At 43.5% G+C, this 25978-nt stretch overlaps 1 protein-coding gene across 1 annotated transcript in view; it reads left to right on the top strand.

Annotated features, from left to right (window-relative positions):
- Positions 1 to 5738: 5738 nt before the first annotated feature.
- The window catches only part of APCDD1 (APC down-regulated 1), a 119591-nt gene continuing 99351 nt past the window's right edge, over positions 5739 to 25978 (top strand). Inside the window, exon 1 of the mRNA XM_044294850.1 lies at positions 5739 to 5848. The gene's annotated coding sequence lies outside the window, so the exon portion shown is untranslated. The remainder of the gene's footprint in view (positions 5849 to 25978) is intronic.

Below are 25978 nucleotides of genomic sequence, written 5' to 3'. Positions count from 1 at the left end.
CGATCCCATCACAGAGGTGCCAGTTCTTGGACTTTATTCTGGATTCCAAGATGACAGTAGCACTCTCACAGGACTGGCTGCTAGCGTTAACCTCTCAAGTCAAGAGCTTTTTTCTAGTTCGGCTCATATCTCTTTGTATGGCCATGAGGACCCTAGGTTTGATGGCTTTGTTAGCAGAGGGCACTTGAGGCCTCTCCATCAAGATCTGCTAGCCCACTGGAACAGATCTTTAGAGGATCTGGAGAAATTCATTATTCTGTCTTCAGATGCCAGAAAGTAACTTCTTTAGTTAAGGTCTACAAACGAAAGGCCCAAAAGGTCACATAGTTGGACTGTCTTGATTACAGAGGCCTTGGAGAAAGTATGGTGAGCTAATTTTCTCGGTCAGAGGACTCAAGGCATTTGGAGCCCCCAGGAAATGTCTCTATCTTCCATTCTTTCGAAGTTGAGGGTGGTTTTAAAAGCCCTGTTGCATTTTCAGCTTCTGCTAGAGGGTAGAGCCATAAAGGTGTCAACAGACAACTCTGTAACAGTCAGTTACTGGAACAAACAAGAAGGCACCAGGTCCCCACAGTTGTTGAAAGGGGTGATCCAGATACTGATGTGAGCAGAGACACATTCATCGGGTGTGAAGGCGGTGCACATATGAGGAGTCAGCAATATTTTGGCAGACAGATTAAGCTGACAGCAAGCTGTTCCAGGAGAATGGGAGTTATATTAAGAAGTCTTCTGCCAAGTGGTTAAAAAAATGGTGAGGCTGGTGATAGATCTCAATGACACTTGAAACAAGAGGACAGCCCCGGTGTTCTGCTCTCTGGTTCGCTATGACAAACCTTTTGGTCTGGACAAGTATTCCATCGCATGGAATTTCAGTCTGGTGTATGGTACATATTCACATCCATGCTAATTATTATGAGAGTCCTACTGAATGTTTGGGAGGAAGCAGTAATAGCGATTTTACCCCAATGGGGTATAGGAGGATGCGGCGGCTACCAGCAAGCAACTGCCCTACTTGCTGGTAGCCAGGTAATTAACATATTATAAAAGTGCCGTTTTTAAAGAAACTAAACCACAGAAAAATGTAAGAGCACTATATATTGAATAATCGCACCATAAGGATTTAAATTAGCCCAAAAATGAAAAATGACTTTTGGGGGGGTGACAGAAGCCCTTTAAGTTCAATGTTTTGTTAATCTGAATTTTATGTGATGGATCAGAACACAATAGTCTAAGTTAGTAAAGTGAAATGAGAAAAATATATAAATAAAGCTATTGTTTAGAAAACAGAAAATACGCATGTGCGTATGTATTCACCCCCTTTGTTAGGAAGCCCATAAAAAGCTCTGGTGCAACCAATTACCTTCAGAAGTCACATAATTAGTAAAATGATGTCTACCTATGTGCAATCTAAGTGTCACATGATCTGTTATTACATATACACACCTTTTTTGAAAGGCCCCAGGGGCTGCAACACCTAAGAGGCATCACTAACCAAACACTGCCATGAAGACCAAGGAACTCTCCAAACAAGTCAAGGACAATGTTGTTGAAAAGTACAAGTCAGGGTTAGGTTATAAAATAATATCCAAATCTTTGATGATCCCCAGGAGCACCATCAAATGTATCATAACCAAATGGAAAGAACATGGCACAACAGCAAGCCTGCCAAGAGACAGACATCCACCAAAATCAGAGAGGCAGCAAGGAGACCTAAGGTAACCATGGAGGAGCAGCAGAGTTCCACAGCAGAGTCTGGAATATCTGTACATAGGACGACAATAACCCATATGCGCCATAGAGTTTGGCTTTATGGCAGAGTGGCCAGAAGAAAGCCATTTGTTTCAGCAAAAAACAAAAAGGCACATTGTAAGTTTGAGAAAAGGCATGTGGGAGACTCCCAAAATGTATGGAGGAAAATGCTCTGGTCTGATGAGAAACCCTATGTCTGGCGCAAACCCAACACATCACATCACCTAAAGAACACCATCCAGCAGCTGGGACTGGGAAACTGGTCAGAGATGAGGGTGCTAAATACAGGGATATTCTAGAGCAAAACCTGTACCACTCTGTGCGTGATTTGAGGTTAGGATGGAGGTTCACCTTCCAGCAGGACAATGACCCCAAACACACTGCTAAAGCAACACGAGTGGTTTAAGGGGAAGCATGTAAATGTGTTGGAATGGCCTAGTCAAAGCCCAGATCTCAATCCAATAGGAAATCTGTGGTCAGACTTAAATATTGCTGTTCACAAGCGCAAACTATTGAACCTGAAGGAGCTGGAACAGTTCTGCAAGGAGGAATGGGCAAAAATCCCAGTGGTAAGATGTGGCAAGCTCATAGAGACTTATCCAAAGCGACTTGGAAGTGTGATTGCCGCAAAAGGGGGCTCTACAAAGTATTGACTCTATGAGGGTGAATAGTTATGCACATTGACTTTTTCTGTTATTTTGTCGTATTTGTTGTTTGCATCACAATAAAAAAATAAATGAAAATCTTCAAAGTTGTGGGCATGTTCAGTAAATTAGATTATGCAAATCCTCAAATAATCCATGTTAATTCCAGGTTGTGAGGCAACCAAAACATGAAAAAAGTCAAGGGGGGGTGCATACTTTTGCAAGGTATTGTAGTTGAGTTGCTTGACTTTCTTTTCCACTGAAGTATATATATATTGCAAATGTCAATGAAGGTAACTCTTCCTTGGAGTCTGCTGAAATGTCATCATGGTATAGTTAATGAAGAATTATGGTGTATCAGTCAATGAATGTATGTCAATTTTTTGGGGATATTAACCAGAAATCTATAGCTGTAGCCTTGTCTACTATGAGGACAGATGTTCTAGCAGTATTACATAAACTGTTCACTTATATATCTTACATGTAACACTTTTATTGTTGTGGTAGATAAATGAACATCTTCCTGTCTTCTATATTTCTCTCCCATCATCCTCATAGGGCTTGTACATGTGTCCAGTGCTTAAAATTGTTGCCTTCTGCTTTGTATCAGCTTCCATGTGGCCTTTGGAGAAGATCAGACATTCCAGTCACAGGTATAACATTTGCTTTCATTCTTATGCCCATCACTAAAACCACAAGGTTTGAAGCTGCAGTTTCTCCTTGTCATCCTGAGCACTGACATCAGATACATCAAACACTTTCTACATCAAACAAATCTGCTACAGATGTGATCATGTTTCTGGAGTACATAGGAGCGCATGGCATTACCACATTGAACTGATATAGAATTTTCTCTGCATGGTTTACTGTCACTAGAATGATGGTAAATGTTGCTGTCTACCCATTGAAGTGGTCTTAGATCTTGCAGACACTGCTGGGATTTTAATGGAAGAAACCCACAGAGCCTTCACTGGAAGTTCTGCAAGCAGAAAATGAGTATGAAAATCAATCATTTACTAACTAAACAAATGTTTCCACCGGGACTGAGGTCTACTTTCCACAAAACCCACTAGAAAAACCTCCATAACCATTAACTATTTCCACGGCTCAAACGATTGACCATTAAGGGGCTCTGTTATAGCCCGCACTGTATATACTCTCTGCCCACCTCTGTAGTCAGTTCATTAGACTCCTGTTGGAGTTTGCATGTCAAATATCAGAAATCTAATTGCCTTCTGATATGTTAGGGGATCGGATAGGAAGCCGAGGCTCATAAACACTGTGATTTAGAGCTTTTATGTTTTTTATAGACTTTCAGCCAAAGTCCACACCTGTAATAAAGTCCTCTAGAGGACAATAATATTAGAATGGGATTTATGCAAAGATGTTATATCCATTAACATGACAGAGGAGACGATAGAGCGGTAAGACGTGTTTCTGCGGTAACAAAATGCAAACCTGTTTTAAGAATTCTATAACCTCTGGTCTAGAGGTTGCAAACTATAAATTTAAATAGTTAAAAAAAACTGTTAAAGCACCCCTGTCAGCATGATCAACCCTATTAAACCAGGCATACAGCCTACTAGGGTTGACCATGCTGATAAAAACAATATCTTTATTACAAATATTTGTGGCCCCATTGCTGAGAAAAACATTTTTATTTCTATGCTGGAAGCGTTTTTACTGGATCCGCAGGGTTCAGCAAAAACGCTTCCGTTACTGAAAATACAACCGCCTGCAACCGTTATGAAGGGATCCGGTTGTATCATCTTTAACATCGCCAAGACAAATCCATCATGAACTCCATTGAAAGTCAATGGGGGATGGAACTGTATTCTATTGTGTCAGATTGTGTCAGAGAAAACGGATCTGTCCCCATTGACTTGCATTGTCATCCCAGGACGGAAAGCAATCCCCCTTCACTTGGATTGACAGCACTAGACATTGGGTAAAACCATGTCTTCTTGTGTCTGCTCGCCCACGGTTTCAGCACTTGCTCCCCAAGCACTAGGACATGTCACCTGTGCCACAGTATATATCTCCTGATCTCAGCGCTTGCTCATTGCAGCAGGAGATCACTGATCAAGCGCTGAGACCAGAACATAGTGGGTGGCACAGATGACAGCTCTTGGTGCTGGTTCTGTGTTCTCCAGCTGCTCTCCAAACACTGAGACCTGTCATATTCCTAATAGTAAGATAGAAATGTCCTTAAATATGTTTGGAACCCTTTACTATGGTTACGAGGGGAAAAAATGAAGTAATCATGTGAGGTAAAATAAAAGAAATAACTTTGGAGCATCTATCTATCTATTATCAATCAATCAATCTATCTATACGTTTATCTAATATCTATATATCTAGCTAATCTACCTATCATCTATCTATTATCTAATCTATTGTCTATCTAATCTTATCTATAATCTATCTATCTAATCTTATCTATGATCTATCTATCTAATTCTATCTATCTGTCTAACTGTATCATCTATCTATCTATCTATCTATCTATCTATCATGTATCTAATTCTATCTATCTATTTATCTAATCTATTGTCTATCTAATCTTATCTATGATCTATCTGTCTATCTATCATCTATCTAATCTTATCTACCTATTATCTATCTAATTCTATCTATCTCATCTACCTATCTAGTTGAAAAGTAAAATGAGGCAGCACTCCAGATATATACTCAGAGTACTGCCTCATTTTACGTTTCAACTGCATTGAGAATCTTGGTCCAGGATCTTACTGGGGGATTGCACCTGGGCCTCTGGACTGCTGCTATTTTTTGCACTTTTATACTTATATTATTCATCTATCCATCATCTGTCCCTATCTATCCATCTATCCTTCTGTATGAATCAAATTCACAGAAAATTCTGGCCCTGTCAGTCTCGCGTCTGCACCATTGCTCCGACTATCAGCACTGTGCATGCGCCACTACACTTCCGGGTATACCCAGAAAAGAGCAGCGCATGCACAGTTTCCATCTATGCTGCCCAGAGCCTTCACACATCCACTGCTACTCACAGCAACTGCACAAGCGCAAGATTGACAGGGCCAGCCAGGTGAAATGCCTGGCTCTGTCAATCAGTGGGAAGGGGGGGATTCTCTTGACGAGAGGGGCCAGAAGTCAGATTTTTTAGTGAATTCAATTTGTATGAATTGATTCTTTCATCTCTACACAGGAGGAAATACAAGCAAGCAACTTGTGTGAATCCAAAACAGGAAATCTTAAGCAATCCACCAAGTATTTCAGTACGACAAGCGGTGCCAACACAGTTTAGTGCTTGGAACACTTCTCCCTCTAAATGTATGTTTATGAAAATCTAGTAATAGTCCGGGTGAGATGGTCAATAGCAAGCCTGACTGCTTTCAAGTTGTTTTCCTTTGAGTGATCTGAGACTGAGCTTGTTATAGCCCAAGTCTCCAGCAAGAGGTCTATCTCTAGAGGTAAGTTAACCATGCTAATTATTTTCCGCTACTTATATAGTATCAACATAGTCTGCCGTGCCGTACTGTCTCCATTCATATCAGTCTCTGCCTTCTACGAGGCTCACAATCTAAATTCTTCTATGGCACCTAGAGACTAGAACCAATTTCATAGGAAGCCAAAAAATCTATTAGTTTGCTTTTGGTATGTGGGACGTAACCAAAGTGGAGGAAGCCCAAGCAGACACAGGGAGAATATACAGACTGCTGCAGGAAGACATCAGTGGTGTTGTGGTAACATAGGGGTAGATTTCCTATTGCAAATTCAGCAGAAATCTAACTTGGGCCTCATGCACACAACTGTATGTTCGGTCCACATCTGACCCACATTTTTTGCGGATCGGATGCGGAAGCATTGATTTCAATGGGGCTGCAAAAGATGCAGACAGTGTGTGCTGTCCGCATCCGTATGTCCATTTCTAAGCCTGCAAAAGAAATATCCTTTTTGCAGACACGTAGAGGACATTTCTAGGGGAGTTAAAAAAAAAATGGTGGCATGCACATGGCCGGGATTCGTGTTTTGCAGATCCGCTATTTGCAGACCGCAATGTGGATATCATTTTGTGCATCAGTTAGAATTCTGGCAAACAGCCACATATATTACTTGTGACCAACTTAAAAAATAAAATCTAGGCTGACAAGGGGAAAGATTGCACTAAGATTTGCGGAACGGACATACGGAAACGGAATACACACAAAGTAACTTTGTTTTGTTTATTTGTGGACCCATTGAAATGAATGGTTCCACATATGGTCCACAAAAAAACGAACTGACAAGGAAAGAAAATATGTTTGTGTGCATGAGGCCTTAGGCACATGGTTCCGTCTCAAATTAAACGTCCTAACAGGTGGGAAAAAATGAAAGGTGCCCCTGATTTATCATCCAGCATCTTCTACTGTGATAAATCCGCGTTATTAGTAAATCTGCCCCACAGTTCTAATAGTTAGAACTAGCTGTACAAGAATGACACATTATCAGCAGAGATACCACAGTTAACCCAGTTTATATTTGATTTGATTAATTGCTGCTGTAATATTCCGTCACTCATCTTATCTTCTAAAACAAATCCGATATGACAACCGTGTACGAATCGCCAAATCCATGACAAAGAAATAAACAGTCTGGAAGTTTCATGAGAGAGAAATTCTTTCACTATTTATTTTCAAAGGCTTTAGTATGAAGCTACGGTCCAAAATGATTACTTTACCACAAAAGATGGAATTGTTATTGTTAACTTGTCAAAATTTGATTTAGGCTGTCAAGAGAGGTTAGTCACGTAACTTAACCCTTTCAAGGCTTAGCCAGCGAGTAGATACATACTGTAAATAACGAGAACACATTATAATACTGTTCGATCAACGTGTAATATGCAATAAATACCCTGAACAAATATATAAATGCAACACTTTCGGTTTTGCTCCCATTTTGCATTAGCTGAACTCAAAGATCTGAAACATTTTCTACACACACAAAAGACCCATTACTCTCAAATATTGTTCACAAATCTGTCTAAATCTGTGTTAGTGAGCACTTCTCCTTTGCCAAGATAATCCATCCCACCTCACAGGTGTGGCATATCAAGGTGCTGATTAGACAGCATGAATATTGCACAGGTGTGCCTTAGACTGCCCACAATAAAAGGCCACTCTGAAATGTGCACATTTATGCCTTACTGTCAGAAAACCAGTCAGTATCTGGTGTGGCCACCATTTGCCTCACGCAGTGCAACACATCTCTGTCGCATATAGTTGATCAGGTTGTTGATTGTGGCCTGTGGAATGTTGGTCCACTCCTCTTCAATAGCTGTGCGAAGTTGCCGAATATTGGCAGGAACTGGAACACGCTGTCGTATACGCCGATCCAGAGCATCCCAAACATGCTCAATAGGTGACATGTCCGATGAGTATGCTGGCCATGCAAGAACTGGGATGTTTTCAGCTTCCAGGAATTGTGTACAGATCTTTGCAATATGGGGACGTGCATTATCATGCTGCAACATGAGGTGATGGTCGTGGATGAATGGCACAACAATGGGCCTCAGGATCTCATCACGGTATCTCTGTGCATTCAAATTGCCATAAAAAAAAAATGCACCTGTATTCGTTGTCCATGACATACGCCAGCCCATACCATAACCCCACCGCCACCATGGGCCACTCGATCCACAACGTTGATGTCAGCAAACTGCTCACCCACACGACACCACACATACTGTCTGCCATCTGCCCTGAACAGTGAAAACCGGGACTCATCCATTGAATGTGAGCATTTGCCCACTCAAGTCGGTTACGACGATGACCTGCAGTCAGGTCCAGAACCCGATAAGGACGACGAGCATGCAGATGAGCTTCCCTGAGACGGTTTCTGATAGTTTGTGAAGAAATTCTTTGGTTATGTAACCCTATTGTTGCTGCAGCTGTTTCAGACAATCATGGAGGTGAACATGCTGGATCTGGAGATCCCGGGCTGGTGTGGTTACACGTGGTCTGCGGTTGTGAGGCCGGTTGGCTGTACTGCCAAATTCTCTGAAACGCCTTTGGAGATGGCTTATGGTAGAGGAATTAATAATTATTGCACAGACAACAGCTCTGGTAGACATTCCTGCAGTCAGCATGCCAATTGCACGCTCCCTCAAATGTTGCAACATCTGTGGCATTGTGCTGTGTGATCAAACTGCTTATTTCAGAGTGTCCTTTTATTGTAGGCAGTCTAAGGCACACCTGTGCAATATTCATGCTGTCTAATCAGCACCTTGATATGCCACACCTGTGAGGTGGGATGGATTATCTCAGCAAAGGAGAAGTGCTCACTAACACAGATTTAGACAGATTTGTGAACAATATTTGAGAGTAATGGGTCTTTTGTGTATGTAGAAAATGTTTCAGATCCCTGAGTTCAGCTAATGCAAAATGGGAACATTTTTTGTTTAGTGCAGATCTTTTTAAAGGCAGTTGAACTATCCGTGTATGTACAGTGCCTTGCAAAAGTATTCACCCCCCCCCCCCCCCTTGACTTTTTTTGTGTTTTGGTGCCTCACAACCTGGAATTAACATGGATTGTTTGAGGATTTCCCTCATTTAATTTACAAAACATGCCCACAACTTTGAAGATTTTTTTAAATTTATTTTATTGTGAAGCAAAAACAATAAATAGGACAAAACAACAGAAAAAGTCAATGTGCATAACTATTCACCTATTCAATACTTTGTAGAGCCACCTTTACCGGCAGTCACAGCTCCAAGTCGTTTTGGATAAGTCTCTATGAGCTTGCCACATCTTACCACTGGGATTTTTGCCTATTCCTCCTTGCAAAACTGCTCCAGCTCCTTCAAGTTCAATAGTTTGCGCTTGTGAACAGCAATCTTTAAGTCTGACCACAGATTTTCTATTGGATTGAGATCTGGGCTTTGACTGGGCAATTCCAACACATTTACATGTTTCCCATTAAACCACTCAATTGTTGCTTTAGCAGTGTGTTTGGGGTTCATTATCCTGCTCGAAGGTGAACCTCCATCCTAGCCTCCGATCACGCACAGAGTGGTACAGGTTTTGCTCAAGAATATCCCTGTATTTAGCACCATCCATCGTTCCTTCAACTCTGACCAGTTTCCCAGTCCCGGCTGCTGAAAAACATCCCCACAGCATGATGCTGCCACCACCATGTTTAACTGTGGGGATGGTGTTTTTTGGGTGATGTGATCTGTTGGGTTTGCATCAGACATAGCCTTTTCTTTGATGGGCGAAAAGTTCAATTTTAGTCTCATCAGACCAGAGGACCTTCCTCCATACATTTTGGGAGTCTCCCACATGCCTTTTCGCAAACTCACAACGTGCCTTTTTGTTTTTTGCTGAAAGTAATGGCATTCTTCTGGCCACTCTGCCATAAAGCCCAACTCTATATAGCATACCACTTATTGTCGTCCTATGTACAGATACTCTGGTCTCTGCTGTGGAACTCTGCAGCTTCTCCATGGTTACCTTAGGTCTCTGTGCTGCCTCTCGGATTAATGCCCTCCTTGCCCAGTCTGTGAGTTTTGGTGGGCGGCCATCTATTGGCAGGTTTTCTGTTGTGCCATGTTCTTTCCATTTGGTTATGATAGATTTGATGGTGCTCCTGGGGATCATCAAAGATTTGGATATTTTCTATAACCTAACCCTGACTTGTACTTCTCAACAACATTGTCCCTTACTTGTTTGGAGAGTTCCTTGGTCTTCATGGCAGTGTTTGGTTAGTGATGCCTCTTGCTTAGGTGCTTCAGCCTTTGGGGCCTTTCAAAAAAGGTGTGTATATGTAATGATAGATCATGTGACACTTAGATTGCACACAGGTAGACATCATTTCACTAGTCATGTGACTTTTGAAGGTAATTGGTTGCAACAGAGCTTTTTATGGGCTTCTTAACATAGGGGGTAAATACATACGCACAGAACATTTTTCTGTTTTCTATTTTTAAACAATAGTTTTATGCATATATTTTTCTCATTTCACTTCACCAACTTAGACTATTGTGTCTATTGGATTTATACATTCTGCCTGTCAATCTATGCCATAGTCATGACTTTGCAGGTAATTTCCTATGACAAGCCCGGAAGCCTTCACAGTATTGAAGCAGAATAGGGTTCAGTAGGGGAGTTTACAGCCTGGATAATAGGAACAATCCTATTACCCCTTGCTGCACTGACTGCGGATTCAAATTGCCATTATACAGCTCTGTAATTCCATCAAACCGTTCTTGTTATTAGGGTGCAAGTGCTGTTTGATACAGCCATTAACAGGGTTTATTACAAGGAAATATTTATACGTCTTATTTGCCCTTGTGCGGTGCAGTTATATGTTCTAAAGCATTTTTTGGCTTGTATTAATGGGGGAAAGAGGGCTTATTAGCCGTTGTGTGGTGAAGTGAGAAAATTACCGACTTTTTTGGGGTGTTTTAATTTTCTTTTTCTTTTTTTAATTTAACCAACAGTATGTCAGACAGAAAAGTGCCAGGCCCTGCACAGGGCAGTGGCAGAGGCTTAAATGTTTCTGGTGCAGGCACAGGTCGCAGCAGAGTAAGGGGGCATGGCAGCAGGAGTCGCAGCAAGAGGCCTGAGCTCCCGGTTGTCATCTAGCGGTCGTGTCTTGACCAACAACCCAGCGGTTCTTGAATGGTTGACTCGGTCATCCACTTCGTCCCAAGTGACATCAAACACCCCCAGCCAAGAGTCGGTGGATATGTCAGACAAAACCCTTAGTTGGCATGGCCCAGGACCTGTGCCCTCACCTCTCCTGAACCTGCCTCTGTCTTTTTCTGTTCCCTCAGCCAGAGAAGTATTATATGCTGTGGGCTCAGCTCCACTATACAGTGAGGTCGAGCTACTAGAAGACAGTCAGCAGCTACTGGCCAGCCAAGATGTGGAGGAAACATCCGCCGCTTCCTCCAGTAGACAGGCAAGTAGTGATGAGGAGAGTGGTGTGGGAGCTGGTGTTGCGAGCGGTCAGGCTTCTTAACCAGAGACTGTTAAGGGGGACATCAGTGAAATGCAGACAGTACTCGATGATGATGATGTAGCTGATCGCACTTGGGAGCCGGGTAAATTAGGGGCTTCATCATCATCGGGAAAATAGGGGGGGGGCAGCTTGCCCGTGAGCACATTTGCGTTCCGCTCTGGTACTGTATGTCCGCTCCCACACCACATGTATCGCGGGATTTCTGCACCGCGAATATGTGCACTCGCACTTCACCAGGCTGCTCGTAGAGCGCCTTTGCGTTCCACTGTCAAGAGGGGTGTGTTTTCTTTTATCACATGATTTTACACATCCTCCTACAGCGGCCACCGGTGCAGGCGCGGTCAGCTGCCTGGGATGCCAAAGGCATGACAGGAATACTTCTATTACAGGTAATTCTTATAAACTATTGTTCATTATTGATTATCATGGCATATATAAAGGACCTTGGGGAACAAAGGCTTTTACCCCTGAGGAAGCCGGACCTTACTGGCGATACGCATGCGGCGTCACTTCCTTAACCCAGGCCCACCTCGATAGCCTTAAGCTTAGATTTTGTATTCTATTCAGATACCAGGCAATTTGATGTCACCTTACTATTTACATATTGTGGATTTTTGTTTGAATCTTTGCTTTATACTATTGGCCATTGTCATTTTGAACTATACATATTGTGTCCTCATTTACGGACTTCGGTGGAAGCTGTTTGTGTGTGGTCTTATTTTGTACCAGGACATGGCATATTGTATACAATTTTTATTCATGTCTATGTGTCTTTGTAGCCTAATAAAATGTATATATTGTTTTTATATCTAGTGGATGTGCACTTTATTGGGTTTTTTTTGGGCCATACGACCTGTCTTGGGTATATAGGTCCTGCAACAATGTCTGCCTCTGCCTCCTCATCCTACACTGTGTCCTCAGCCTCCACTGCAGGGACAATTCACAAAACCCCTCCAGCATACTACATGTGCAGGGAATGGCGGTGTCATGCTGTTCTGCACATCGTTTGCCTGGGCGAACGGAGTCACCCAGGGGAGGTACTTCTCCGTGTCCTTCATCAAGAAATCGAATCCTGGCTTTCTCCGTGACAACTCAAAATCGGAACCATATTGACCGACAACGGGAAAAACATGGTGTCGGTGCTGCGTCAAGGAGGGCTGAGCCATGCGCCCTCCATGGCACACATGTTCTATCTGGTTGTCAAGCATTTCCTGAAGTCTTCCATCCATCTGCAAGACATCCTAAAAATGGGCAGAAAACTTTGTATGCACTTTAGCCACTCATACACCGCAAAGCACACCCTGCAGTGGAGAACGGCATCCCCCAACATAGGCTGATATGCAACGTTTCCACCCATTGGAATTCCACTCTCCATATGTTGGACCAACTAAACGAACAGAGAAAGGCCATAAACTATTTCTTGATGATCCTAGCGGACAGGAGTACTCTCCTGTGTAACTTCGCTTTCAGTCAGTGGCAGCTCATGCGTGACACCTGCCGTTTGCTCAGCCCCATTGAGGAGGCCACGTTATTTGTCAGTCGCCAGGACTACAGGATGAACAATGTCATTCCACTGCTTCATGTCCTGGAACAGATGCTGGTAAATCTGGCTGGTCAGGGCACTGGAGACGTGGCGCCTAGATCTCACGGCAACATGAGCCCTGTGGGAGCTGAACTGGAGTAGCGGGAAGAGGACATTGGAGCACAAGCAATGTGTAGCGAAATGGGTTGTTTTTCTATACAGGTGACAGGAGAGGAGGAGTAGAAGCAGCCAGAAGAGCTACAGGGTGATGAGGAAGACGCGGCAGAGGACCTATACATACTGTGTCAGTATGCAGTGGAGATGGAGGCAGGGGGAGTCCCTTCAAGTCACTTGCACAAATGGCCCAATGCATACTCACTTGCTTGCGTAGTGACAGCCGAATTGTCACCATTCGGCAGAGGGATGACTTCTGGCTCTCCACCTTATTGGACCCTCGCTACTGATCCAAAATGGGTGCCTTTTTAATACCTGCTGAGAAGGAGGACAAACTGAACTACTATAGAGACATCCTATGAAATCAGTTGGCCGCTGCCTATCTGTGCCATCGTCCATCCTCACGCAGGTCTAACCGGGGGGGCCCTCTGCGCTCACGTTCCTCTGCCATGGCTGCTGTGGCAGGGTGCTGGTATAAGAGCAGTTCCAGCACCATCAGCAGCAACTTTAGAGTCACTGATGAGCAGCTTTCTTCACCCGCCTAGTGAAGAAACTACTCACAAGCAGCAGCAGCTAGACCTGGAGCAGGACTTAGGGTACTTTCACACTAGCGTTTTTATTTTCCGGCATAGAGTTCCGTCACAGGGGCTCTATACCGGAAAAGAACTGATCAGTTTTATCCCCATGCATTCTGAATGGAGAGTAATCCGTTCAGTTTGCATCAGGATGTCTTCAGTTCAGTTGTTTTGACTGATCAGGCAAAAGAGAAAACCGTAGCATGCTACGGTTTTCTCTCCGTCGAATAAAACTGAAGACATGCCTGAACGCCATTTTTCCCATAGGAATGTATTAGCGCCGGATCTGGCATTCAGAATACCAGAATGGCGGATCTGTCGTTCTGGCATGCGAATGCGCAGATCGGTAAAAATGAGAAAAATGTACAAGACGGGTCCGTCGGTCCGCATGACAAGCGGAGAGACGGATCCGTCCTTGCAATGCATTTGTGAGACGGATCCGCATCCGGATCCGTCTCACAAATGCTTTCAGTCATCAGCAGATAGGCGGATCTGGCGGCCAGTTCTGACGACGGAACTGCCCGCCGGATCACACTGCCGCAAGTGTGAAAGTAGCCTTAAACCAGCAGGTGGTGGCATACTTGGACAGCACTCTGCCTCTCCACATTGAAGATCCGCCGGACTAATGGACAGCCAAACTTGATTTGTGGTTGCAACTGGCAGAGTTTGCCCTGGAAAAGCTGTCCTGCTCGGACAGTAGTGTGGCATCAGAGCGGGTGTTAAGTGTGGCGGGGGCCATAGTTACCCCAAGAAGAACTCACCTGTCCACCCAAAATGTGGAGAGACTGACCTTTGTCAAGATGAATCAGGCTCTACTTGTATATACGTTTAATAGAATAGGTTCTGTAGACATCTATGTGGAATCAGCTGCCAACGGTGTAAAAGGAGTGTGCTTCTTCTTGACGCTAACATTGACCTGTAAGGCTGAGTTCACACTTGACTTATTTGGTCAGTTTTGGCCCCATAACTGTGCAGGGTATTCTAAGAGCGACGCCTGTCATCTGCATGTCATACTGACTCACAGTATTGTTTCACTATACAGCAGACTCCCTATGCGTGTTACTGCAAGGCACAGTGCTTTACACCACTATAAAGGCTCTCTGCAGCCAGGAAATAGCAGTTTTTTAACGCAATTCGCTGCAAATAAATTTGTATCGAACCGGCCGAATCGAATTTTTTAGAAATTCGCTTATCTGTACTTAATGCATGTAAGTGGGAGAATGATGAGGGCCAGAGGTTAATGTTCCTTTGGGGCCTATTGCAATATACATCCTTGATCTTCCTTTTTAATATGCACAATGAAGTCTGCCAAACACATTTCCATGTAGTAGAGTTGTTGCAGCGATAGATAATTTGCGCACAGATGATATTTCAATCGTATTTTCTTTGTTCAGTTATATGCTGACTTCTTCCTTGATGTAAGACAGCACAAAAGATGCATTCATTTATTTTTATCGGTATTTCTAGTGTAAAAGTGGTGATTACAATGTAGAAATTGGTTGTATAGTCATGTAAAACTTTGGTCATATTATATGGTTTATAATGTATCATGTACAATCCCAATTGCAAAAAAGTTGGGATGATCCGTGCAATGTACGTTATATATATGTGTAAATAAAAAGAGAATTTACTGATTTGCAAATTTCATAGACCCATATTTTATTCACAACAGAACATAGAACACATTTCAGATGTTGAAAGTGAGACATTTTAAAGTTTTATGAAAAAATGTACTAGTTCAGAACTTGATGGCAGCAACGTATATCAAAAAAGTTGGAGCAGTGACAAAAAAAGGCTTGAAAAGCAAGTGGTACTAATAAAAAAACAGCTGGAGGAGCAATCTGCTAATAAGTCACATGACTGGGCATATAAAGAGAGCATGTTAGTGAGGCAGAAAAGCTAATATGGGCAGAGATTCAACAATCTGCAAAACACTGCATCTAGAAATTGTGGAACAATTTCAGAAAAAGGTTTCTCAGTGTAAAATTGCGAGGACTTTGAATATCCTACTATCTACATACATAATATCATCAAAAGATTCAGAGAATCTGAAGAAATCCATGTGCACGAGGAAAAAGTCAGTATTCGATGCCTTCAGACAGCACTGTATTAAAAACAGACCTGATTCCGTACTGGAAATCACTATATGGGCTCAGGAACACTTCCAAAAATCATTTTCAGTGAACACAGTTTGCCAAGCAATCCACAAATGCAAGTTATAGCTGAATCATGCAAAGAAGAAGCCATATGTCAACATGAGCAAGAAATGTTGCCATCTTCTCTGGTCCAAAGCTCATTTAAAATGGACTGAGGCAAAATGGAAAACTGTTCTGTGGTCAGATGAATCAAAATTTGAAATTCTTTTTAGAAACCACAGATGCCATTTTCTGTGGACTGAAGAGAAGAGGGACCATTGTACTTGTCATCAGCGCACAGTTCAAAGGCCTGCATCTCTGATAGTATGGGATTGCATTAGAGCTTAGGGTGGAGGCATCTAACACATCAGGAAAGACCCTATAAATGCTTAAAAATATATAAAGGTTTTAAATCAACATATATTCCGATCTAGACAACTTCTTTTTCAGGGGATACCTTGCATATTTCAGCAGGGTAAGGGTGATTTTCTTCTTCACTTTTTGCTTCAAATAACATGAAAGTCAGTCAAAGAAATGCATGAGACGTGTTGTCTGTACACCTAAAAACACCAAGTAATTTCTACCATGCCACCCAAATTTTGAGGAATGATAAAAGGGACAAATCGGACATCATGTTAAAGCAGCTTTTTACTGTTTAAGCCATGTCTCTAAGGGCTCATGCACACGAACGTATTTTCTTTCCGCGTCCGTTCTGTTTTCTTTGCAGACCGTATGCAGAGCCATTCATTTCTATGGGTCCGCAAAAAAAAATGGAAGTTACTCTGTGTGCATTCCTTTTCTCTATGTCCGCGCTGCAAAAAAATAGAACATGTCCCATTATTGTCCGCCTTACGGACAAGGATAGGACTGTTCTATTAGGGGCCAGCTGTTCTGTTCTGCAAAATACGGAATGCACACGGATGTCATCTGTATTTTTTGCAGATTCGTGTTTTGCATACATAAGGTCGTGTGCATGAGCCCTAACCGACCCAGCCTCCACCAAGCACAAGTCGAAGGACTTTTTAATTAAGCAAATCTGTGAAATGCATGTTGGAGTCTTTGGTAGAGGTTACGAAGGGCATCATCAAATCTGTCATCTATTTTATGCCACCATCTAGAACAGGGATCAGCAACCTTCGGCCAGCTGCTGTAAAACTTCAACTCCCAGCATGCACCCCTATTCGGCTGTTCTTGTAACTCTCATAGAAGTGAAAGGAGGATTCTGGGAGTTGTCATTTCAGAACAGCTGGAGTGCCAGAGGTTGCTGATCCCTGATCTAAAACAATCACTTTCACAGAGAATGAAAGAGATCCACAGGCCAAGACTGAGCCAGATAGAATCTATCAGGAATCGGGTTGTCTTTTGTAGGCCTAAGTGCCAGGGTTAATCGATTATAATTTATAGAGACTGGCAGGAATTTGCCATCTTCTGTATATTGCAAACACACTGTAACCAGTATCAACCACTCAGCGCTTCACTGACGCTCGCTGATTGGCCGATAATAGTTACAATGTATCATAGGACCCTTCTGTGGCCTTTTAGCTCTTCATCTTCCAGTTTCTAGTTGTAGATGCATTTATAGAAATGGACATTAAAGCAGCCACCAGCCATGTGCTGAGCCCTAGGAGAATTTCCAGGAGTGTCCTACCCTCTCACCTAACATCTGGTCCCTGGGTGTGGCTGCTGTAGGGTTTAGGGTGCAGCTTGATGAACTATACAAGTCAGTAGTAACTTCAATTTTAACGATACTCTGTTTTCCTGTCAACCATTCCTGCTGTAGCTTTGGGTTCAGTAGTAGGCATCTCCAGGCTGTGCTACTGAGCCCACAGTGCATCCTCGGTTTACCAGGCAGACAGAGTCTTTTGGTGGTTGTTTGGAGCAGACGGAGGAAAGTGGCATCAGCATGGTTCTCTCAAGCCCTTCAGTAATCAAGAGTAGTATCCCTGCCATTAATTCTGATACATAGAAGAGGGGTATGGCATGTCAGTGTGCCAAACTGGGTACACACAGCAGAACATCTGGCAGACCTCCCAGGACATCATCTGAGATCAGAGACAGCCCCCACTGGATCCTGGACGGTTGGGAGGTTTGATTTATTTATATTTATTAATAGTGGTTGACGCTCTATGTTTCATATACATTTACATGGCTTCAAACCAATATAGATTCAAATTATGCCTGCAGTTATGGTTGTACTCAGTGGTGTATCTTGGTTTTATGCTGCCCAAGGCAAGACTAAACTCGGGCACCCCCCTAATATAAATTTGACCCACCCCTTCCTGTCAAGGCCATAAAAATCATATATAAAAATTGTAAAATACTAAGTATGTGTGTCAGAAGTTGAGCTTTTTTTAATTTTTAGAATAATGATACAGGCAGCCATTTTATTTAATACATTGGTGCTAATTTCTGTGTTGGTTGGATGGGGGTGAGGGGCAGTATTACACAATCTGTATATGTATAAAAAATATATATATAAAGATTGTGTAATACTGCCCCCCCCTCCCCCCCAAGTCTACACTTACCTGGTCCAGATAAGCAGACGACACACGATTGTCACTTCCGTTCCTCAATAAGAATTTTGAGGATAATTGTGGTCCTTCGCTAAAAAGACTGATCGCCCTACTTTCCAAGATACCTTCCAGTTCTACATTTACCATGCCCAATGACCACGTCCCATCAGAAGATAGCAATGAGGACTCAGCAATGGTGTCTCCTAGCCGGACCAGAGGCCAGACCAGGAGCTTTGTGTAAAGTGATGGGCGCTGGGCACTTCCTGAGGTGCCCGGGGATGGGCACTGATTTTATTGCTCTCCTATATTACTGCAGATGGGCACAACCAGACTTTCTAGTATCAGACTCTACCATGCAGCCCAGCATCTACATGCCAGGGTAGAAGGTTAGGGCTCTTCCCGGGGGCATCTCCCCTCATGTGCCCCCCTGTGTGTGACCTTCAGAGGCTCCATAGTTTAGGCTGCAGATGGAAGAGGAAGCAGCAGCAGCAAAGTAACCCCACAGTCCTGGGCAGGCCACCATGGACGGGGCACAGGCTGCCTACACAATGTCATCTCCAGGGCTTACACTGGGGACCCACGTGCGGCCATGATGAGCTGCAGGGCTGTTTGTCAACACGCATCACCCTGGGGTGAGGAAATCACATGTGACAGGTCCCCTGGCGGCCCCACTCACCGGTGGATGAGGCGTCCATGGTCAGCTCATCCTGTCACCTGTCTCTGGTGTCTCCTTGTAGAGGCGGCTGGAGCTAGAGAGGAGCCATCACGTGCGGGCAGCCCCGGTGTCAGTGCTGGGACAGGCGGGGGAGAGGGTGTTTGTGCCGCACACTTCCCCCCCCCCCCCTGACAGTCATGTCTCCCCTCCCACTCTCCATGACAACCCGCGCTCACCCCTCCCCGGGGCGGCTGCCGGGCACACATGGCTGCTGTCTTGTACCGGGGAGAAGGCTCCATAGCTGGATGTATACTAATGGAAACAGAAGAGCTTGTGGGGCTCTGCCAGGGTATTGTGTAACTATCACTAAGCAAACAAGGCATTTTGCCGCCCCATTGGCAAGTGCCGCCCTAGGCAAATGCCTTGTTTGCCTCGTGATAGATACGCCTCTGGTTGTACTGACCCACCAGAGTACTAGAGGATTCTCAGGTGGGCCCAGGCTCTGATATCATAATGGGCCCCAAAGATCCATGAGAAAAATCTATTTGGCTACCTATGGAGCCGATCACTTGTTTCTTTGATTTAAAACATATTACATTTTATTGATAATATAGGGGTTTGGCCTCAATAATAATTTCCTCTGGTGGGTCCCAGGAAACCCAGTCAGACATTGTCTGCAGTCACCATTAAAGGGAGCTTAGAAGCTTACTGCATCATCATATATATAAAACTCAGTGTATGTGTGTATATATGTATGTCCGCTAAAGGAATCCGCAGCGTCACATTTACAATCACAAAATTTGGCACACAGGTAGATCAGGTGTCCGGGAAGGTTTAAGATCAGGTCTCAGCTCTCTAGGACATACCATTCCTTATATATTCCCAAAAAATGCATTAGCCAATAGAATCTTGGTCACATGACCCTTATCAGCCAATACAAGCTCGCAGGTCCTCCAGCCTCCACATACACACAGTTTTACTCCAGGTTTCCATAACAACCCAGCCATTTATCTTCACTGCTATAGGAGAGCTTTAACCCCTTCACGCAATATCACGTACATGTACGTGGGGGAATGTGGTCCACGCAGCACGGGCCCTGCTGTTACTGATGGCCGGGCCCCTACTGCATCCGTCGGCATAGTTGTATGCGGTGATGCCAGTGAATTAACCCTTTCACGTGCCACGGTCAGCGCTGACCGCGGCACATGCAGGGTTTACAGAGTGACCGGGCTCCCTCTGATTCCATCGGCCCCCGCGCTGCGCTGACAGGGGGCCGATGGTTGCCATGGCAGCCCCAAGACCTTCCACAGGCATCGGAGCCTGCCAGCTACGGAAGCCCAGGAGATCCAGCCTGAGGGCTGGGTGATATAGGCAACTGTCAGCGTCTTACTGTGTAAGACGCTGACAATTCAATTCAGTGCAATACATAATGTATCGTACTGATTTGAAACAGGGATCAAACCCTGAAAAGGTGGTCCCACAGTGGGACAAATATGAAAAAAATAAAAGTGAAAAAAAGTGTTTTATTATAATAAAAAATTAAGTTTCAAGTAAAAAAAAGTCGTTTTTAAAAAATAAAGTAAAATTATTATTTTTTTAATAGGGAAAATAAGAAAAGTAGACATATTAGGTATCGCCGCATCTGTATCAGCCGGCTGTATAAAAGTATCACATGACCTAAACCCTCAGGTGAACACCGTAAAAACAAAAAAAGTCAAAAAGCCATTTTTTGTCACGTTACATCATAAAAGGTGTAATAGCAAGCGATCAAAAAGTCATATGCACCCCAAAATAGTGTCAAACTGTCACCTCATCCCACAAAAAATGAGCCCCTACCTCGGCCAAAAAATAAAAAAAACTATGGCTTTCAGAATATGGAGATACTAAAAAATAATTTTTGAAAATGCTTTATTATGTAAATCTGAAACAACCCAAAAAGTCATATTTGGTATTGTCGCGTACGTAACAACCTGCTCTATAAAAATACCACATGATCTAACCTGTCAGATAAAAATTGTACATAAAAAATAAAAAAAGCCAAAACAGCTATTTTTACCTTTACTCACAAAAAGTGTAATATAGAGTAACCAAAAATCATATGTACCCTAGTACATAGTACCAACAAAACTTCCACCTTATCCCGTAGTTTCCAAAATGGGGTCTTTTTTTGAAGTTTCTACTTAGGGGTGCATCAGGGGGGTCTTCAAATGTGACATGGCAACTTAAAATTATCCCCGTAAAATCTGCCTTCCAAACACCATATGACTTTCCTTTCCTTCTGCGCCCTGCCGTGTGCCCGTACAGCAGTTTACGACCACATATGGAGTGTTTCTGTAAACTACAGAATCAGGGCAATAAGTATTGAGTTTTTTGGGCTGTTATCCCTTGCTTTGTTACTGGAAAAAATTGATTAATATTTAAAATCTGCCCAAAAAGTGAAATTCTTAAATTTCATCTACATTTTCCTTTAATTCTTATGGAACACCTAAAGGGTTAACAAAGTTTGTAAAATCCATTTTTAATACCTTGAGGTGTGTAGTTTCTAAAATGGGGTGATTTATGGGTGGTTTCTAATCTGTAAGCCCCAGAAAGTGACTTCATAACTAAACTGATCCTAAAAAAATTGAGTTTTGGAAATTTTCTCAAAAATTAAGATTTGCTTCTAAACTTCTAAGCCTTCTAACGTCCCAAAAAAATAAAATGTAATTTTAGAAATGATCCAAACATGAAGTAGACATATGGGAATGTAAAGTAATAACTATTTTTGGAGGCATTACTATCTATTATTAAAGTAGAAAAATTGAAATTTGAAATTTGAATTTTTTTTTTGTAAATTTGGTATGTTTTTTATAAATAAAAATTAAATATTTGGACTCAATTTTACCACTGTCATGAAGTACAATATGTGACGAGAAAACAGTCTCAGAATGGCCTGGATAAGTCAAACCATTTTAAAGTTATTACCATTAAAATTACACGTCAGATTAGCTAAATTAGGCTGGTTCCTGAAGGTCAAAAATGGCTGTGTCCTAAAGGGGTTAAAGAAAATCTGTCACCAGGATAATCGCTATTGAAGTAAAGCCATGGCCTAATAGCACTTATTACATTATTTCCAGATGCACATTTGTTCCAGCAATAGATGCATTTTACCCTCTGAAAAATCCAGTTTATTTGGTATGCAATTGAGCCAGTAAGGTGCCCAGAGGGGCGTCACTCTTGCAGGAAGGAGCCCAGACACGCCCCCTGCCACAATGTGTCCATCCTCAAAAGACTTAAAACCCTGCCCCCAGGTCCTGCTAAGCCACACCCTTGATCCGGTTAGGCCACGTCCCCTCCCACTCCTGAGCCGACGGGGATTGAAAAAATGAACGTAAAAATCTACTTCTGTCAGCTGCAGAGGTGGGAGGGAGGGTGACTTTCTCCCTGCAGCTTACACTCAGACAGCACAGTGTGAGATGTTCAAAAGGACACGCCCCCGATCCAGTAAAGGACACTGTTAAGGGGGAGGATCCCTGCAGAGGTCACTGTCAAGGGGGTGGTATGCTGTAAAACTCACTGTTAAAGGGGAAAGCTGCTGTAAAGGTTAAAGTTAAGGGGGTGGGCTGCTGTGGAGGTCCAAATTTAACGGACGGGACACTGTGGTGGGGGTTAGTGTTAAGGGGTGGGGGGCTGGTCAGTGTTAAGGGGTAGGGGGCTGTGGAGGTCACTGTTTTGGGGGCGGGGTGCTGTAGATGTTACTGTTATAGTGGATAGTGCTGATATCTTTTAACGACACACACAAACATTAAATGAAATTGATTAAATATACCCGAGCAAAGCCGGGTCCTTCAGCTAAGTGTATGTGTGTGTGTGTATGTATGTCCGCTAAAGGAATCCGCACCGTCGCACTTGCAATCATGAAATTTGTCACACAGGTACATCAGGTGTCCGGGAAGGTTTTAGACCAGGTCTCAGCTTTCTAGCATGTAGTGTTCTTGAGATATTCCCAAAAAATGCATTAGCCAATAGAAGCCTGTTCACATGACCCTTATCAGCCAATAGAAGCTCACTGGCCCTTAGTCTCCACATAGATACAGTTTTATACCAGGTTTTCCATAACAACCCAGCCATTTTTCCTCACTGCTGTAGGTCAGCTTTAAAGGGGCAGGGCGCTGTGGATGACACTGTTAAGGAAGCGGAGTGCTGTGCAGATCACAGTCAAGGGGGCAGGTAGTGTGTCCAACGGGGATTGAAAAAATGTCTGTCAGCTGGGGCGGATGGCCATAGATCTTCCTGGGAAATTTTCCGGTGGGCCAATGCCCAGGGAGCTGCCTGGGCCCTCCTCACAGTCGGCCAGTGAAGGTTTTTGGGGATGTATTTTGTGCTGCTGGCAGTATTTTGTGATGGACTGTTGTATTTGGCTCTGTTGGGGAGGTATAATGTGCCACAATATGGTATTGCTGGCCCTGACTTCCATCAATTTAGACCGACTAAAACAGGGCCACTTTTAGTATTTTTTTCCAGGGCCACTTTAAGTTCCCAGTCCGGCCCTGTCTGTCAGCTGCAGGGGTGGGAGGAAGGGTGACTTTCTCCCTGCAGCTCACACTCAGACATCACAGTTCTGCTGTCTGAGAGTGAGCTGCTCAAAAGAACATCACTGGACATCCCTGCGCCGGACGGAGGACAGGGAGTATGAAAGCCGAACTGTCTGGCTTAAAACCGGACCTCTGGCCACCGTAGGGGCAGGCTGCTGTGGAGGTCACAGTTAAGGGGACGATCCGCTATGGAGGTCAGTCTTAAGGGGCAGATTGCTGTAGAGGCAACTGTTAAGGGGGCGGGGTGTTGTGGAAATCACTGTTAAGGAGATGGGGTACTGTGGAGGTCACTAATAAAGGGGCAGCCGCTGTGGAGGTCACTATTAAAATGGCGGGCCGCTGTTGAGGTCACTGTTAAGGGGGCGGGATTCTGGGGAGGTAACTGTTAAAGGGACGGGTGCTTTGGAGGTATCTGTTAAGGGGGCAGGGAATGGTGGAGGTCACAGTTAAAGGGATAGTCTGCTATGAAAGTCAGTGTTAAGGGGCGGGGTGCTGTAGAGGCCACTGTTAAGGGGGCTGGGTGTTGTGGCGGTCACATTTTAAGTGAATGGAGTTCTGTGGAGGTCACTGTTAAGGGGGTGGGTTATTGTGGAAATCACTGTTTAGGAGATGGGGTACTGTGGAGGTCACTAATAAAGGGGCGGCCATTGTCGAGGTCACTGTTAAAGGAGAGGGCACTGTGGATGTTACTGCTAAGGGAGCAGGCTGCTGTGGATGTCACTGTTAAGGAAGGAGGGGACTGTGGAGGCCACTATTAAAGGGGCAGCAGGGTACTGTGTGGATACTTTTAAGGCAGCGGGGTACTGTGAGGTCACTATTAAGGAAGCGGGGTACAGTGGAGGTCACTATTAAGGCAGCGGGGTACTGTGAGGTCACTATTAAGGAAGCAGGGTACAGTGGAGGTCACTGTTAAGGCAGCAGGTTACTGTGAGGTCACTATTAAGGAAGCGGGGTACAGTGGAGGTCAATATTAAGGCAGCGGGGTACTGTGAGGTCACTATTAAGGAAGGTGGTACAGTGGAGGTCACTGTTATGGCAGCAGGTCACTGTGGCAGTCACTGTTAAAGGGGCAGTCGCTGTGGAGGTCTCTGTTGAGGGGGCAGGGAATGGTGGAGGTCACAGTTAAGGGGACTGTAACCTATGGTCAGTGTTAAGGGGCGGGTGCTGTAGAGGTCACTGTTAAGGGGGTGGGCCCCTTTTGGAGGTAACTGTCAAGGGAGTAGAGTGCTGTGGAACTCATGGTTAAAGGGACAGGCTGCTTTGAAGGTCAAAGTTAAGGGGGTGGGCTGCTGTGGAGGTCCCATTTTAAGGAGACAGGGCACTTTTGGGGGGTTAGTGTTAAGGGTGGGGGGCTGTGGAGATCACTGTTAAGGGGGCGGGGTGCTGTAGATGTCACTGTTATAGAGGATAGTGTTGATATCTTTTAACGACACACACAAACAATAAATGAAATAGATTAAATATACCGAGCGAAGCCGGGTCCTCCTGTTAATACTGTTTATACATTGAAGTTTCTCTGTATAGCTCTTGCCTTGTCCACCTGCTGTTCAGGGATCTGTACCACAGCTCTATTCAAGGGAATAGGGTTGTATTTCATTTCCTGCACAATGGATGGAAGGGAGAACAACTCTGAGGATCTGTGCAGTATTCAGCAGTTGGACTAGCAACATGCCATGCTTTCTGTTGGTAGAAAAAAAACATTTTGGATTTTTCATGACCTGATTTTGTGTCACACAGCAGATAAATGTATTTTCATATTTACAATGTAAAAAGGTGCTAATTCACCCAATGATAATGCCATTGATATAAATAATTCCAAGTGAAATTTTTTTGACAGAACATTCCCATTTATGTCTGCAGTATTTTTAAAATATGCATTGTTTTTACTTTTCTTTGCATAACAGTCTGTAACAGTGCCCCATATGCACACCTTATGGAACCACTATGAGTGATTATTCATTCATGAAATCTGTTCAGCATTACCCTTAACTAGTGACCTTTAAGACCACCCCTGCATTTCTTTGCATATGTTCTTTGCTAACTGCTATTCAAAATTCAATACTCCTTTACAATAAGCAGTAATCAGTTTCATCTGTAACCAAAAAATGCATGAAAATTAGCTCTGCTTTTCTTTGCAGTTCATTTTCAAAATAATAATTTGAGTCAGGCACTTGGTCTTTGAACTTGAACAAAAACATCTATAGGCCATTAAGAGTCTAAGGAAATGACCTTTGAGACTTTCTTATTGAGTAATACTAATGGATATATTGTATCTGATACCTGCTTGAATAATGGTGCTGTCAGTGTCTATCTACGCTGAATGGCCACTTTATCGGAGACATCCATCTAGTAGCATATTGGACCTCCTTTGGCTTTCAGAACCATAGCAATTTGACATGGAATCAATTCTACTAGATAATAAAATCATTCTGCAGGAATATTGGCCCATGC

This window comes from Bufo gargarizans, chromosome 5, assembly GCF_014858855.1.
Source record: "Bufo gargarizans isolate SCDJY-AF-19 chromosome 5, ASM1485885v1, whole genome shotgun sequence".
Classification (NCBI taxonomy): domain Eukaryota; kingdom Metazoa; phylum Chordata; class Amphibia; order Anura; family Bufonidae; genus Bufo; species Bufo gargarizans.
Note: the sequence above shows the minus strand (reverse complement) of the source record. Positions and strands in the feature narration are given on the sequence as shown.